The sequence below is a fragment of the Coptis chinensis genome, chromosome 3 (genome assembly GCF_015680905.1).
Source record: "Coptis chinensis isolate HL-2020 chromosome 3, ASM1568090v1, whole genome shotgun sequence".
Lineage (NCBI taxonomy): Eukaryota > Viridiplantae > Streptophyta > Magnoliopsida > Ranunculales > Ranunculaceae > Coptis > Coptis chinensis.
Genome location: NC_141458.1, coordinates 119,521,889 through 119,534,769, shown reverse-complemented (window position 1 = coordinate 119,534,769; position 12,881 = coordinate 119,521,889). Strand labels below are relative to the sequence as shown.

Here is a 12,881-nt window from a genome sequence, read left to right as displayed (position 1 = left end):
AGCCTGCCGCTTGACTAGCTGATGTATTCATGCCTCCAATTTCCTAAAAGTAAGTGGTTCTTAGAGTTTGAACTCGTTTGAGAAAGCCGCTAGTTGTCCAACCAGATTGCTAGCTTAGGTTCTCCAAGTTGCCTCCCACGGTGATAGAGGTCTCTCTGTTTTCAAAGAGCTTGACCCAGAAGGAATGGCAATTGAACTTAAGCAAAGATTAGCTCGGATGAGGCTTGCCTTTCGATATCTCCTTCCGAAAAGGCAAGTAGCTCCTTTGTGAGTGAAAGGCTTCCTTGCTAGAATTTCAAGCATTTGCTTTGCTTAAGTGTTTTAGGTTAGTGAGTGCCCCGACAGAGTTAAGCGGCGTAAGACCGAGCTGCTCCTTCTTGTTTTGAGAGTTGGTTGATCAAGAAGCATTTGAAAGCTCTTTCTTTTGCCCAAGTATCCCTCTTACAGTCCTCACTAGATGAGTGAGGGAATCCAAAAGGAATCACTCCCCGTTTTTCTTTTTCTTTGTCGTCCCTCGGATGCTAAGAGGATAAGCTGCGAGGGATAATGCATTTGATGCTATCGATTCTTGATTGCTCTTTCTTGCTACTTCCCTGTCGGGGTTAAAAGCCGGGGTTTAAGAATTCCTAGGTTTGAGAGAAGGCAGACTTAATAAGGCGTGGGAGGCAACTTGGAGAACCTAAGCTATTTATGGAATACTTCTATAGGGGATTTTGAGTTGATATTTGAATTCTATTTATGGAATAGTCATAAGTTAGAGTTGTTTATAACTATAGAATAGTATGTTTGAAGTTATAAATACCATGATTATATAATAGTAGTCATTTATAGAATAGTCATAAATACCATTAGTTATAACTCTCTTTTTATCTAAAGTGGTGCATATTGTATAGGGTATTGAGAATAGTAGTCATTTATAAATACCATTATTATAAAATATACTATTATATATATATATATATATATATATATATATATATATATATATATATATATATATATATATATATCTTTATTTCTCCTAAATTAGTTCTCGGCAATTGGGTGGTAAGGCTTTGAGGAGACTTGAGTTGTCTTGTTGGTTTGTTGTGGGTAATTCAAGAGAATATATTCTAGAACCTCTATGCAATGATCCCTTCTTTTAAAACTGTTTTAAAAGTTAATAATACAACTGAAATGTATTGCACTCTGTTGCTTGATCAAGAACACTACCGATATATGACGTTTGGATTTTAGCTATAAGCTAGATGCTACCTAAAACTGAATGGTCTAGAGTGATGCATGAGATAGATATAGTAATGCGTGTTAATTTGTATGTGAAGCCACCATGGATATCCATTGCCTACTACTTCCAAATGAGACTTAAAAATGATCAAGAAAATGTGGACTTCAAACAAGTAGAAAATTAAGAAAATAGACCTGGTCATCACAAAGTAGGGTTGAAAGGCATGGATCTGAGGTTTGGCGTTTGAGAACCTTATAAGCGGTGAACTCTCTTGTTAGACCACTTTAAGTCATAAGCTTGATTTGAGATTGCCAAAGTAGTAATTGCAGTAAGTAACTTGAGAGTTATTGTAAACATTCTTCCTTTGTCTTGCAGATTCTTGGGAAAGCTCTTGGAGTTCTTGAGAATAGTAATGCGTGTAAGGACTTGAGTGGAAACCAGTATTCTTGCTAGGTATTGTTTTCTGCATTCAGTTTCTCGAACTTTTCTTTGTACTTTTCTCAGAGCTCCATGTAGTATGCTACATACTTGTTTTATTTTGTGGTTACACGGTGTTTAAAATGACTTATCTTTATGGGGTTTTAAGTTTTTGTTTACTTGCAATAGGAATAAGAATGGATAGGTCCCGGATGACTATGGATAGAGTAACGAACTAATTCAAGTAGGGTCTTGTACTTTCTTAAATGTTGAAAAGAGTGTAGGCCCAAGATGCTTCATTGGATAAGATGCCCATGCTCGTTTTGTGGGAATAATCAACACCAAACTTTGGTGGAGATAAAAATCATTTATATGAAAACGGTTTTGAAGAAACCTATACAACATGGATATTGCATGGGGAAGATTCTCCTAGTGATCAGCCCCTTGAAGTGGTAGTACATGTCAACCTCTTTCTCAAGATTTTGAGATCCCCGATGATTTTTTGAGACACAACTAGAATGGTTGAGGATGCATATGAGCATTTCATCGGGGATCTGAAAAACTTTGTAAGTTGCTTGAAGATGCGGAGAAGCCCTCGTACAAAGGTTGCAAAACATTTACAAAGTTGTCATTCCTTGTCGAAATGTTCAATTTGAAAGCAAGAAGCGGGTGGTCGACAAGAGTTTTAGCCTTTTATTGAAGTTGTTAGGAAAAGCCCTTCCGAAATTAATGAGTTGCCAAAATCCATGTCCAACGCTAGAGATATTTTGTCTACGTTTGGAATGCGATCCGAGAAAATACATGCATGTCCCAATGATTGTATACTTTATAGAGGTAAGGAGTACAAGTCTAGAACTACTTGTCCGACTTGTGGAGCGTCAAGATACCAAGAAAACAAGGGTAAAGCGCCGCAAAAAGTATTGTGGTACTTTTCACCTATCCCAAGATTTGTAAAGATGTTTCAATCGGCTCGCATAAAGAAAAGATTTGGTATGGCATGCAAATGAGAGAGAAGTAATTGATGGTCAAATGTGTCATCCCTGGCGATTCTCTCTGCGTGGAAAGAGATCGATAAGTTGTGGCCAACTTTTGCTTCATAACCAAGGAATCTACGATTAGCTCTTTCGACAGATGGAATCAATCCACATAGTAACCTTAGCAGTAGGCATAGTTGTTGGCCCGTTATGTTGGTCACTTACAATCTTCCTCCATGGTTGTGTATGAAGAGAAAATTTTTGATGTTGACAATGTTGATATCAGGTCCACGACAGCCGGGTAATGATATTGACATTTACCTCAGACCTTTGATTGAAGATTTACAGACTTTGTGGGGTCCTGGGTGTTGAGGTTTTGATGCCTACAAGCAGCAATCTTTTACATTGAGGGCTGTACTAATGTGGACAATTAATGATTTTCCCGCGTTAGGAAATTTAGCTGGTTGTAGCGTCAAGGGGTATTTTGCTTGTCCAGTTTGCAGTGAAGAAACAGATTCCATTAGATTGAAACATTCGAATAAAAACATATATCAAGCAATATCGAAAGTGGCTTCCAAAACCATCGGTTTAGGAAGCAAAGAAAGGGGTTTAATGGGCAGCAAGAATGTCGATCAAGTCCGAGTTGTTGGCGGGAAGAAGATTTTGGGAAAGGTCAAGGGATCCGAAGTCAAATGGGGAAAAAAAATTTGGTGATTCGAAGCCAAAAGCATCAAAAGGAAGTCAAAGGCATCCGATGAAAAGTCGATACACGAAAAGAGGAGGCGGCTTGCCTCGACTAATGAAAGCGAAAGTAGAACTTGTTGGAAGAAGAAGTCCATATTTTTGAGCTCGAATATTGGGAATTTCTGCTTGTGCGGTACAATTTGGATGTTATGCATATTGAGAAGAATGTTTGTGGGATAGTATTATTGGCACACTCCTCAACATGAAATATAAAACGAAGGATGACCTTAAAAGTCGTCTTGACCTTGTTGAGATGAATATTAGGAAGGAACTCGCACCAGAAACAAGAGGAAATCGAACTTACCTTCCACCAAAGATGTCATACATTAACTAGAGAGGAGAAAGCAAAAGTCTGCAATACTTTGCTTGAGCTGAAAGTGCCAGATGGATATTGTTCGAATTTCCGGCATCGCGTGTCAGTGCAAGATTTGAAATTGTACGGTCTCAAGTCTCATGACTGTCATATATTGATGCAACAACTTCTTCCAGTGGCTATACGATCAGTGTTGCCAAAACATGTGAGATATGCCATCATTAGGTTTGTGTTTCTTCTTGAGTTCTCTTTGTGCCAAAGTGGTGGATGTGTCTAAGTTGCGGAAATCCAAGACAATTTGGCGGTTACATTGTGTTTGCTGGAAATGTACTTTCCACCATCATTTTTTGACATTATGGTGCATCTCACAATTCATCTTGTACATGAGGTCGAGCTTTGTGGTCCAGTATTCTTCCGGTGGATGTATCCATTTGAGAGGCAAGTACAAGCTAATTTCTTATATTTTTCAATAATTCAACGAAGCTTCCCCTTTTTCTCTAACTCTTATATGTATTAAATTTTAGATTCATGAAGATATTGAAGGGATACGCTCAAATCGAAATCGCCCGAAGGATGCATTGCAGAAAAATTATCTTGTTGAGGAAGTTGTAGAGTTTCTTCATCGAAAGTACTTATCAGTGTCTGCAAAACCGTGGGAGTTCCTTTAGGAAGAAACATGGATACCAACAACAAAGAAAAAAAAAGATACAATATCCAACGGGAAGCCTCTTGGTGGTACAAAGGTTGTTGGAGTGGAACAATACTCTTGGGAGCAAGCGCATCAGTGTGTTTTGCAAAACACAGATGATGTACAACTTTATATTGAGTAAGTCGGCATTAATTATACCTAACAATGTCGTCTACAAGAAACTATGAAAGTTTCTTGCTTAATTTGGACAGTTTGATGGTTACTGTATTTTCCTAATTATGTCTTTGTAGGAAGCATATGGAGCACCTAAGACGTAGTAATCCCCTTAGGTCAGCGAAATGGCTACAAGATGAGCACCACCGCACCTTTATTTCATTTAATACCCCTTAAAAACGGTATACTAATTGAACTTGCATCACATTTAATACCATATTATAAATGTGACTAACAAGCCCCCAAAATGTGACAAAAGCAGGTTGAGGAAGAGGAAATGATTCCCGGGAACGATCTCTCAGACATCTTGAAAGTTGTAGCTCAAGGACCTCGTCGAGACGTTATAAAATGCTCTGGCTATGTTATTGGCGGGTTTCGCTTTCATACAAAGGCTCATGAAGCATCACTAGTAAACCAGAATAGTGGTGTAAGCTTAGTGGCTTCAACAGTGCAAATTGCTAGTGCCAAGGATAAAAACCCAGTCATTTCGGAGATGTGTTATTACGGTGTTATTCAAGAAATATGGTTGCTTGACTATATGACGCTTAAAGTCCCAGTATTCAAGTGTGATTGGGTTGAGAGCAGAAATGGCGTCAAAGTGGATGAATTGGGTTTCACATCTGTTGATCTTGGTAGAATAGGCCATAAATCAGACTCTTTTGTTATGGCCTCCCAAGCCAAGCAAGTATTTTTATGTGACCATTTTCGACCCAAGATGGTCAATAACATTGAGGGCTCCTGAAAGAGACTACCATGAAGAGGAGAATGAGGATGAGATCAACGTTGGTTGCTCTATTGACCATACAAACAGTAAAAGTTTGCCAGAAGTTGACTCTTTGGGTTCTTATGCTCGTGCAAATTGTGAGGGGATATGGGTCGATTCGACCTAAAACATATTTTCTTTCCTTCCAAAGGAGTTGGTTTATCTTGTACCAGATATTTTATCATTTTAGTTTATCACTAAGAAAAGTTTGTTTCGTTAATTTTTTTCCTCAATAAAATTTATTTGGGTTTATTTTGATTTGTTATCTTCTGCTTAAGTAAAATTGTGTAATCATTTTAGAAGTTATAGTTGTTATCTTATTTGGCTTCATGTGCTTTTATTCATGTCTACACTCTACAGGAATTTAACATGGATCCAGAAGAAAACTTCAATCCTAACACGGAAGTTGACGAGACTCTTGACTTCGGACATGGATCGAAGAAAACTTCAATTCTAACACGGAAGTTGGCGAGACTCCGACTCAAACATGGAAGAAAATGTGACACAACGTCTTGGAGAGAAAAGGAAAGGTAGAGGAGCGGTTGTATGCTCACGCCTTACAAAGATGAAAGAGAATGAACGTGTGGATGTTGTATTCAATCAAAATGGTCAACGTATTGGTGAAGGTGGGAAAGATTTGGCTAGCTACTCGGGTTTTTGGCGCTTCTCGAAGTTTCCATTGCTACTTATGGCAATTGGCATGATGTCAAAGGAGAGGCGAGAGAGCAGATTATGGAAATTTATAAAGGTAAAAGTTCGAAAATAAAATTACTTAATTAGATAGTCTTAATTCTTTGCTAGTTTCAAAATCTCTTGTATGTGTTTTAGGGGAAATTCAACTTGGAAGACCACGAAATGAAAGGTACTTTGCAAGATATCGGTGAGAAATGGAGAGAATTCAAGAGCAGGCTGACCAGGTTCTACATCACACCATTTAAAGACCAACTCGAATTGCTTAGAAAACCTCCCAGAATATACGAAAAATATATCAGCCAAGAAGATTGGGACAAGTTTGTTAAATCGAGATTGACTGATGAATTTCAGGTATACTATTTTAACAACTGAATTTCTGCTTATAGTTTTTTTTTTTTTGCTTTCTTTCTTTCTCTACTTGCATGAATACCATTTAAGTCCTTATCTTGGATTTGTGTATGTTAATTGTTGTACTTCAGATATGACAGTATGACACTGAGTTTGTAGTGGTATTCTGAACTGCATGTTTCTGAGGTAGAATCTACAGATATTGATATTTGAAAACGCATTTGTGACATTTCCATTGTTGTGTTATCTATTTATCTAATAGTATTCGATTAAAGAGAGTTTGACTAATACAGTTTTTCTACGGAGCTTTTGTATATATATAATTGCTAGGGTTTGCTGAGGAAGTGTATGTTTTTTTTAGAGCCTGATGAGCATGCATCTTAGATAAACGCATTATATGTCCTTATATAGAAAAAATTTAATGCCATTCAATCAAATTAAATCAGAGAACGAACGTAACAACAATAGGTCATAGTTATCTACTAGGTGAGACTAAACTATTATATATTTGTGCATGTACAAGAAGATTAGAACTGTTGAAACATTTAGCATAACGAAAAATTTGCATGAGAAAAGTAGAATAGTGGAAGAAGACTGAAATTGCATAGTGACTAGCTTTGGCCCATGTAAATTATTATCATGCGTAGTTCATTAAAAACATAGAAGTTGTGTTAGATATGGTTGACAATAGGCTCCAAGGATTATGTGTATGGTTGGCGGTGCTTAGTGAAATATCGAGATTAACATCGTGTACTCATGGGCTATATAAGGCTCTACAGGTTGTATAAACTGAGCACCGATCGAAATGATGGCGGGGGAGCTCATAATTGCTCAGTGGGTTTCTTAGCCTATATTCTTGTTCAAACCGAGCCTTTAGGATTACCTTTAACTAGGCGGTGTACCCGGTTAGTGCTTGGTAGTAGATCTGAGGTAATTTGAACCATCTTTTCATAGACACGCAATGATGGGTAAGGATTTACTATATTCCCTTTTTCTGTTCACGACTTGATTTCTGAGTAAGAACAACCACGAACCTTTGTTTTTGAAGGTTCATCTAGGGATATCCTGTTGTGATTTATGTTGGGGTAGCTTCGGTGCAACAAGTGTTGCTTCAGTGTTTTGTTAATTGGAATATGTGTGCATTGCACCCCACAAATCTTTGAAAGTACCATCCGTTAGGCTTTCTCAACCCAAGTTGCAACATAATCACGGTTGTGTTCTGTCGTGGAAGTTTTCGTGAGCATCATTTCTGTTTAGATTGACAAGAGATGTGATCATTTGGATTCCGCAATGACGCTTGGCGTTCATAAGAAAGGAACATGTGCTTGTCATCAGCAAGGGTATTATATGTATGTTTGAGATGTCCCAAACTGTATATGAAGTTTGTATGGAAACTAAACGTTAGAAAATCAATGTGATTGAAAGCAAAGTCCTGTTTAATGAAATTGTTGAAAAAAATATGCTAAATGCATGTATATATGATCAATGTTTACCAATGGCGAGAAAATTGTTAGTTAGCTGATGAGGGATCCCGTTATTTCAAACTGATTACTTGTACGTGAATACGTGATTCTTGGAAGAAAATTCGCTTTCAAAGATGTAATCAACTTCACCTTCTTGTACATTTCATGTTATAGCCGGTATTTTTAATTTAATGGTGATTAACTTGAGCTCTTTTTTTGGTTTTCCTATTGGTATGGTGTTACCTTTTTATTTTTTTTTTTCTTTTATTTGGCTGCTTTGGTTTTACATTTTCATTTTGTTGCTGCTGGTATTGCATTGTAGTCGTAGTCTTAATGCTATTAGCTCCTTCCACCGACGAATTAGCTCATTGTCCTAGCTAACCACCCACCGCAGGGAGCTTCCCATGCGAACTTTGAGTGTTAGTAGACTACTACATTTTGGGGAGTATTTTCTAATTTGGAAACGTTTCTCTTTATTCCTATAAAACAAAGAAAAAAAGAGAAAAAGAGAAGGAAACAGAGTGTTATATGCATATGCTCTCTAAGCCTACTGAATAGTTAGTATTTGATGTTCTTCCCGCAGAACCAATTTCTTTTCGAGGAGTATGGATGCATTTCCAATCCTGAAAATTACATCATTTAGTGTTCCATATTAGCGAGAAATTGTGCAACTTAGAGTTACTTGACAACTCAAGGTTGAGTTCTTCTAGGCTTCGGCCCGTGAGAGAGAAAACGGATAGCTATAATTTTGTTGAGTCAATATAGACCACATCGATGATCTTTGCTCCTCAAATCCACACTTACCCGGGACTAAAAGATCATCAAAGATACATTAAGTGGTAGGGAAGGAATGCCAAGTGCTTTAGAGCGTATTACTTAGGAAGTCTAATGGGCGGGATCACTTAACGAGAATAGAAGCGACTTCGTACGGCCGGGCTTGTAGTAGAAGTCTTTTAGTTTCGTAAGTCGGCATTCCCATAGAAGATCTACAATGTTCCTCGACAGCTGTAGTTGTGTCGGAGAGGGTCTTGCTCTCCTGCTCTTCCCAGCTCTTATTCCTTAATTAGCTGGCCGTTCGGTGACCTTTACCTTACGGGCTTTCTTTCTAATGAAAGAGCAGAGAAGGGCGTCGTGGGTCACATCAGTTTAGTTTGGTCTTAGCTTATCGTTAGGGTACTAAAATAAAAGGCTTGAAAGCTGGCTAGGTCGCACTTGAAATGTGCCAGGGCTTCTATAACAAGGGCATTACGAGATTGAGAGCAAAGTGGTGCGATAAGACTGCAAGAAGGCCCCGAAGCTCCATTATCTATCGCTGACTAAAAATCACTGGAACGGAGCGGAGTTGAAGAGCAGTACTCCTTCTCTTGAAAACTCACTTCTTAAGGTTAGGAGATGCTCGCCCGTCTACCGGGATTGGAGAAAGAGAAGATCTCGACTAGGAGGGTGAGAGGAATCTCTAGTGGATCTTTTCTAAGCGAGGAAGATGCCTCTGCTGAAGTATTGGGGTTTCAAAACTGAGATTTTACTTTTTCTAGTAGGTTTACCGGATCGAAAAGAATCGGGAGTGCTTTTTCTATGTGTAATAGTTGTAGAGAAAAAGTACCGAGAATTGATATTAAGGGAGGGAGCAATACGGGATTGCTTGACTCACGCGTTAATGGGACATGGAGGGCTAAAGGTTTAGCTAAATCTCTGTTGTTGCTATTAAGGGAGGAGTCCGAATTCGATTCTAGAAGACGGTTAGGGGTGATCTTTTTGAGCAGATTATGACGGAAATATATTCAAATGAAGAGAAGGTTGCTAACAATACCGTAAAATTAGTAGAAAGGATGATAATGAATCACTCGTTGTCCGATTTATTTAGTGCTCATGACTAATCTTTGATGGATAGAGCATCTAGAATAGGTCTGTAATTTGTTTTCTCATTTGTCATAGTTGGCTCAATACCTCATTGTATTCAACAATGTTCTTTTCATTTTATTTTTGAGGACTGATGAAATGGTTAAGAGCAGCCAGTCCACTTCTGCTGTGTTTCAGATTTAGCATGAAGTGGCTCATCATCCAACTTAAACATGCCTCCTGTTATGTTGACAAGTTTGAGTTTTGTGTGGCTATCTCAGGTACAATCCCTGACCCCAACCATCCAAATGTCGGTTACAACAATCTCATCGAATGAAAAAAAAGGTGGCTAACAAGTATTCTAACTCACACTCTGATTGAAATAGGATGACTCTTTACATCTAAACAACGAAAACAACAAGTGAAGAACAAATGAATTCTCTGCGCCACCAATCAAATAAATAATCTATGCGCCACATGAGTACAATTCTGATCTCATGAAGCAGAAAAGTTCGGTCCATCGGGGAACTTCTTATTGATCAAGGATACGTGCCAATATCTCATAAGTGCAAGTGTAGGAGAGTCGAGGAGTTCGTATCTTAGGTGCATTGTGTTATCTATTTATCTAACACAGAGTACAATTTCTGATCTCATGAAATGAAAAAGTTTCATCCATGGGGAACTTCTTATTGATCAAGGATACGTGCTAATATCTCATAAGTACAAGTGTAGGAGAGTCGAGGAGTTAAGTATCTTACAAGTGTAGGAGAGTCGAGGAGTTAGGTATCTTAGGTGCATTATGTTATCTATTTATCTAAACACAGAGTACAATTCTACAGGTCTCATGAAATGAACAAGTTCTGTCCATCGGGGAAATTCTTATGAGGAAGTGTATTTTTTAGAGCCCGATGAGCATGCATCTTAGATAAGCGCATTATATGTCCTTATATAAAAAAAAAAATTTATCTAATAGTATTTATCTAATGTACATAGTTCATTAAAACATAGAAGTTGTGTTAGATATGGTTGACAATAGGCTCCAAGGATTATGTGTATGGTTGGTGATAGTCATGCGTGCTTAGTGAAATATCGAGATTAACATGCGTGTACTCATGGGCTATATAAGCAACAGGTTGTATAACTCTGAACGACCGAAGACGGCCGGGGAGCTCATAATTGCTCCAGTGGGTTTCTTAGTCTATATTCTTGTTCAAACCGAGCCTTTAGGATTACCTTTAACTAGGCGGTGTACCCGGTTGGTACTGGTAGTAGATAAAGGTAATTTGAACCATCTTTGATAGACACACACGCCATGGGTAAGGATTTACTATATTCCCTTTTCACATTCGCGACTTGATTTACGAGTAAGAACAACTGAACCTTTGTTTTTGAAGGTCCATCTAGGGATGTCCTGTTGTGATTTATGTTGGGGTAGCTCAGTGCAACTCTAAAGTGTTGCTTCAGAGTGTTTTAATTGTTAATTGGAATGTGTGGTAACCTAGTCGGCATCACTAAAACTATAGATTTCTATATTAGGAAATTTAGAATAGATTTTCAAACTTACTAGTCTGTCACAATTATTTCCATTCAACAACTTGCTAGAATGCTAGCTAACATAATGGAGTTTAACCTTTAGGTATGGTTTATAGTTATCTGAAATTGAATTCATTGGTGATCAATATCACGCTTAACATGAAATTTTGTCTCCCCAAGATGTACATACTACGATTTATGAACTGTTTTATTGTAATCTGTCTTCTGATTTTCATTTCACTCTAATTCTAGTGGCTGATAGATGAGAAATAGGTATATTACATAGAAATAGGTATAACCATAGGTATCTTGTCTTGAGCTATATGTGTCCCTTTTCCTTTCTAAATACATCATCACCGATTCACTTGGACAATAGGATGTTGCGCTGCTCTCTTTCTTGAGGGCCTTTCTAAAGAAACACAGAGTAGGCACACAGAATAAGGTGGGTTTGGCTAGACTATTACCAGTCCATAAAACTAACATCCAAGTAGCTTAGAATGAAATTTTGTTATCATTCTCATCATATAACCCTGCTGAATACTATGAAATCAATAGCTCTAAGCCTCTAACTGATTGATGTTTTTCTTTTTATAATGAAAGAATTAAAAGAACTTCAGGACATTAGAGTTAGCATAATTTTAGTGCGGTTAGCACATTAGAGTAGCATAAGAGTGCTAAGAGTAGCATAAGAGCAACTTGTTTTTCAGCACATTAGAGTAGCATAATTTCAGCACTCTTATTCTACTGTTTTATTTTTTCCATCTAGATGATACTGCTGATAGATGATTCGAGTCTAGTTGCGTGTGGGGATTGTATTGTCAGTTTTAGCAGGCTTCTGTCCTCACCCAAATGAGATGATAAGTGTAGAATTGTTTTGCAGGAAATTAGCAAGCTCAATTCACAGCGGCGGGCAGCAAAAAAATATAACCACTAGACGGGAAAGATGAGTTTGGCTAATCTTGGTGAAAATTTAGTACGTGCATTGTTAACATTTGTCTAGATTCCACAGACACGTATACACCATGCAAATATGTTCTGACTAAGTTGTTTGCATGATTATTGTTTAACCATAGAAAAAAGAGTTGGGACCAGCTTTTGATCCATCTGATAGGACTATAATATGGAAAAGATCGCACCAAACGAAAAAAGGAACATACAAAGACGATGCTGCTAAAGAAGTAGATGAAAAAATCGTAAGATCAACTTTTTGTCAATACTTTTTATGGTCCTTATCAATGCTTATGTTCTAATATATTCCAATTCCTTTTTTATTTGAAAAAATATATATTAAGGATGTGCTGAAAAAGCAAGTTGCAGAGGGGAAGGTATCTACTCAAGGAAGCAAAGACGTCTTAACTTTAGCATTAGGCACACCCGAACATTCTGGTCGTGTGAGATCTGCAGGGAAGGGGGTTATACCCACCACGTTACTTGACCTCATGAAGCGTGGCTCACGGAAACACATCGCTAACCTTGAGTCAACAATTCAAGAGGACCAAGAAAGAATACAAGAATTCTGGACCCAAAATTTGTTCGAACAAAACCCGAACTTCGGGACTTCAAAAAAGAATTAAGGATGGTGTTAGAAAGAGTCAAAAGGTTGGAGAATGGAGGCTCCGAAAAGATCTCTTCAAACAGCGTTACTAGTGTCAGAGTAGAGATCATATGGTACGCTCTTCTACTGAACATCAAGGGCATAAAGTAGTG

The 12,881-nt window shown here is 37.9% G+C and overlaps 1 long non-coding RNA gene across 1 annotated transcript; it reads left to right on the top strand.

Annotated features, from left to right (window-relative positions):
* Positions 1–6,030: 6,030 nt before the first annotated feature.
* LOC147513704 (uncharacterized) lies at positions 6,031–12,596 on the top strand. The gene is made up of 5 exons (XR_015217406.1): positions 6,031–6,046; positions 6,127–6,342; positions 12,055–12,147; positions 12,248–12,367; positions 12,467–12,596. It is a non-coding gene; the product is annotated as an uncharacterized LOC147513704 (long non-coding RNA).
* The last annotated feature ends 285 nt before the right edge of the window (positions 12,597–12,881 follow it).